The following is a 5,292-nucleotide window of genomic DNA, read 5'->3' as shown; positions in this document are numbered from 1 at the left end:
TCCATTTGTACCATTTGTGGAATGATAGATTTAGCTGCATGACATATACTTTGACAAAGGAAATCTCAACTAACATCTGTGCAGAAAAACGAGTCCAAATACTCCCTCTAGTTGTCAATTAGAATAAAGGAAATTTTAATGTTTTACACTCCATTCATATAGCAACTGTACTCTGTTGAGACAGAAGCATAACAGAGATGGCAGTTGTGGTTGAAATGAAAACAGTAAAATAATTCCTGTTCAGGCAACAGTTATGAGAACTTTGAATCAAAGTAGGAATCACGTGGCCTTTCAGATGACCTCTGGTTAGGGCTGCTGGGAACTGTAGTCCAGGAATATCTGGAGGCCTATATGATTGCCTTCCCATTGAGATAAAAACTGAAGAGTAGTGACAGAAAGAAAATATTGAGAAATGTACTGAAGCAAGAATATTGCTATTATGAGGAGGAGCTCCACTACATAAACTACAAAGCCCAAAGAGGGGTCACAGATATTTTGGACTCCTTTTCTGTAAGCTGGCAACCATAGTCCTACATGCTACACATCAAGGAGAAAGGAGGGACCATGTCGGATAGGGAATTCTGGGATTTAGAGTTAAAAATTTGATCTGACAAAGACATCAATTGCATCACTACTAGTCTTTTGACCCTGGTCAACACATTAGCCTATCATAGAGGTCCATGTGTGAAGATATCCACCTTTCTCTTCAATATCTGTTTTAGACATTTACACAGGCATCTAATGTCTCCTAGGCAATGCAGGGGCAATTTCCTTATGGTTCTTGGGGAGCCTTTGTTGTATTTTAAGTTTTGGGATCCTTATTAAGATAATCGGGAGCAACTTTTCATCACTTGAAGAAAAATACCACTTGGACTGAATATGCAGCAATATTGCCCCCATGTCCCCTAGGATCTTATCAAAAGTTACATATAATGTCCAGAAGCTTTTGTCCAACAGCCATGATGGCTAGAAGATCTGGGAAGTTCTAGACCAAAAAGTAATTCTTCCAAGAGTCACCCTTTGTGTCCCTTTCCACCTTGTTAGCATGAGCCAGCAGGATTTAGAAAAGTGTTTCGCAAACTCTAGTCATCCAGGTGTTCTTGACTTCAGCTCTCAAAAGATTCAGCTGCCTTGATCAATGACCAAGGATTCTGGGAAATAGAAGTCCAGTTTGAGAAATGCTCATTTAGAGAATGCTGATTTTTCTCTCCATACAACTTAAATTACCCTGCCATCCTCTCAAATTAACATTGAAGGTCTATTATACATTCTGCAACCTTCTTTCAAACATTGTTCCTGAAAAACCCAGGGCCTTGCCTATGCAGCAACAGATGTTAAGACATGCTACAACTAATGTTTGAAATGGGATTTCCCTTAGCAACCTCTGAATATCAGCAATCACAGTGTATATGTTCTTAAGCTAATCAAACAAAGCTGCAGCGAAGCACAGTAATGTGTTAGCTGGCAATTTTCCAACCCAGACACCAGCCAAAAGGCGTTTATTGCACAATGCTAGGAGCTAAGAAAGCAGGCAGCTTGGATGGAATGCAAGCAATACTGTATTTCTGCAATGTTATGACCTGTCCTAATGTGTTGTGTAGCTGACACTGCACAAACCTCCTGGGTGGGCACAACAGAGCAGATTAGTAATGCTCAGTTGGAGGCACTCCAAGCGCTTCTCTATGTACTGTATCAGTCTATGTGGCATTAGCACATAGGACAGAGATAAGTGACTGTACTTTAGTACAATGACGTTATGTAAATCCCTAAACATTTTCATATTTGCATCACGTTCTGGCACTGGGGGTGCAATCAGTTGAGAAGGAGAATGACTTAGAAGACACTGCCTCCATTTCTGACCATCCCTGGAACAGACTAGACCTGCAGACTGGACCTCCTCCAATCTCTGATGTTAACCTTGGGGATTTCCTTCAGGAAGCACAATGATTGCTCCTACCCCCACCACCTAAGCTATGCCTGTAAGTGCCAAGATGCAAGACATTTGGAGGCTGAACATACATCTGAATACAATTCTGATGGCATCAGTAAAAATACACAATTCAGTCATATTTAGGTACCAACTATCTTCAAAGCAAGAAAATGAAAATGCATTGCTGGTTCCATGCTTTGAAAAATAAAGTACAAGCTCCTTATCAATAGGGAATACATTCCTGAACTTACAGTGGGAACAGGAAATTATGGTTAATAATGAATTCTATTGAAAGGAACAACTGGAAATCATATTTCAGGAGTGCTTTAGTTGAATATTCCTGTGTGATAGTGGGTTGGTCCCTAGATGTGGTTCCTTACAAATTTAGGTCACAAAATTTCATTCAATTACAGGCAATCCCCAAATTACAAACAAGGTAGGTCCTGTAGGTTTGTTCTTTAATTAAATTTGTTTGCAAGTTAGAGCACATACATTTTTAAAGTATAACTCCAGCGATATATATATATATCCACACACAGAGAGAAAGAGTAACTTTTGGGAGCCTCTGGTAGCACAGTGGATTAAACTGCTGAGCTGCTGAACTTGCTGACCAAAAGGTCAGCAGTTCGAATCCGGGGAGCGTGCTGAGCTCCTGCTGTTAGCCCCAGCTTCTGCCAATCTAGCAGATTGAAATCATGCAAATGTGAGTAGATCAATAGGTACCATTCTAGTGGGAAAGTGAAAGCGCTCTATGCAGTCATGCTGGCCACATGACCTTTGAGGCATCTATGGACAACGTCGGCTTTTCGGTTTAGAAATGGAGATGAGCACCACCTCCCAGAGTCAGACACGACTAGACTTAATATCAAGGGAAACCTTTACCTTTTTAGTAGCTCTAGGTAGCATAGGGAATGGTTAACACTCCTGTGGCATTTCCTTTGCTGTCTGTGCAGGAGATTTCACCTCACTTTCTGCCCTGGTGATAATTAAATTTTGAAAAATTTGGCTTGTTGTGGTAACAAAGATTTTTGAGAAAGCTTCGGCTGAGACAACTTTTCCTCAAGTTAACTCTTTCAGGAATGAATTTCCCTTCCTAGGAGCAGATCTCTCTCACTTCCTGTTGTCTCACTCCCATTCCTAACTATGCGTTGTTTGCAACTCTATGTTTGTAACTTGGAGTCTGTCTGTATTAAGTGAATAGCTAAGATAGGAAACAAAGCTGTGACTGCATTTTTTCCTTGCTGTAATAAGATTAGGAGACAGGTTCAGTCTGTGATATCTACAGTTGGGGATGAGAAAGGCCAATGCCTAAAATCCCAATCCATGTAGACATTGCTGAACTAGATGGACCCATTGATCTGATTCCATATAAGGCAAAATTACTGTTTTCCTGGCTTCAGATTTCTAAAGTGCTGTCAGACAGCTGACAAAGCAAATGTGTTTTTATTGCTGTGGATTTTGCTGTATTTTATTTAAATCTCTATGGGCTGTCTTGGGTCCCTTATTGGGAGAAAGGCAGGATACAAAGAAAAGAAAATGTCAACAAATGAATTTGAATTCCAAACAAAATAATTTCAACTAAATACTAAGAAAAATGTTCAAGCGATACACACTGTTTCACTGTGGAATTGATAGTCTTGATAGGTGTTTTCTTTCTTTGTTTCTTTCTTTCTATATTTATCTAACTTTTCTGCTCAACAGATTCCCCAAAAAACGCACAACCAAATGTAAAAACATTCATTAAAAAGCAGCTTCTGAAAACATTTTTAGGGGGGAAAATGAAAAAAAGCCTTAGAACAAAAAAAGCCTTAGAAAAAGCAGAGATGCAGAAGAAGTGAATTTTCAACACTAGGTCGGCTTATCCCAGATTAACCATTGAAGGAAGTTTGTAATTCTATTTTCCATTATTGAACAGTGAGGAAAAGAAAGTCTCATTGTAGCACTTGCTTTTAACCAACAGCAGAGGGCACTCCCTCCAAAAAAATCATACCGATCAGAACAGAGTCTAGTTAAATTCTTAAATCAAGAACAAAAATTATAATTAAATATCTCAAATGTAAAAAGTGTTTGTAAACACAAGTGGCATATGCGTTCTGATATGTGATTCACATGGAACATAGGCAGGGATTTTTACATAACAGCTGGTAAAAAGATCTGATTTGTAATTGTGTAAAGGAAACCCATTTATCTATGATGCATGCTTACTGTGACCCCAATGGCATGAAAACTTAAAAATTCAGATCTTAGAAAAGCAACATTATTGCTAGCTGTGGGATTTTGGAGTAGTGATCCAGAGAGTAACTTTTCCAAAGTTCTTCCCAATCCATTTCCTATTCTGCCCCCCACCCCCTTCAACAGTTTCACTGACAGGTAACACATTTACTTGCAGCCTCCACGATGGATCTAAAGCTTCCTATGGATAATGTAACTGGGTCATGTGAGGCTGCAGATGTAAATGTCCTGGCCTAGTTTGTGACACCAACATGATGCTACAGAGCAACCAACAAAAGTTCTGGTCAAATAATCCAATCATTCCTGAAAATCAGCCATAGCTGAGCAATAGCTCAAAAGAGCAATAGCTCAAAATCAGTGGAAGACCAGTTCTTTAGAGAAAGTTGCAAAACAAAATAACAGGAATCTTATGCACTATTTCTGGCCTCTAATCCAGTCATATGTTTATTAAGCATACAACATTAAGGACTGTACATTTGTATGGACTGTAGTGTTTTTTGAAGAATACAGCTAAATCAAAGATTGTAGAAGCATTGACCTAGGATAAAAAATGAAGCAAAAGAGTGACTGATTGATTTTTGTAAGGCCAACCGTTGGTTCATAATAAACAAATTCTTCAAGTAATAGCCAAGGCACCTATATATATTGACATCACCTGAGGATTAATATAGAAATCAAATAGACTACATAGGAAGCAGAAGTTGGAAGCAGAAACCCAATTATCCCTGAAAAAACAATCCAGGACTATATTATTGCATGAACCATGAACTGTTGATATCAAAAATTAGTTTATTATGCTAAAAAACAACATTAAACCAACTATCATCCTAAAATACAACCTGAAGAAAGTAACCACATAATTTTAAAGGAATTGTAGTAAATACAGGAACACTGTACTGATTTCCCATGTAAGCAAAGTGATACTCAAAATTGTACAACACAAATTTTTACCATGTATAGAACATGAAATAGCAGGTGTCTGGATTGGGTTCAGGAAAAGAAGACACACCAGGGATCATATTGCTCATTGCAAGCATATGTTGGATAATATAGACATCAAAGAAGTTATGTAATGACAAAGCTGCTGAAGAAAGAGAATTGAAATGTATTTTTCATTGCATACCATCAAC

General features: G+C 38.4%; 1 protein-coding gene across 7 annotated transcripts in view; it reads right to left on the bottom strand.

Moving 5' to 3' along the window:
• Nucleotides 1-5,292, bottom strand: part of pde4d (phosphodiesterase 4D) — an 830,388-nt gene that overhangs the window by 483,664 nt on the left and 341,432 nt on the right. The gene's annotated exons all lie outside the window — the stretch shown is intronic.

This window comes from Anolis carolinensis, chromosome 2 (assembly GCF_035594765.1).
Source record: "Anolis carolinensis isolate JA03-04 chromosome 2, rAnoCar3.1.pri, whole genome shotgun sequence".
Lineage (NCBI taxonomy): Eukaryota > Metazoa > Chordata > Lepidosauria > Squamata > Dactyloidae > Anolis > Anolis carolinensis.
Note: the sequence above shows the minus strand (reverse complement) of the source record. Positions and strands in the feature narration are given on the sequence as shown.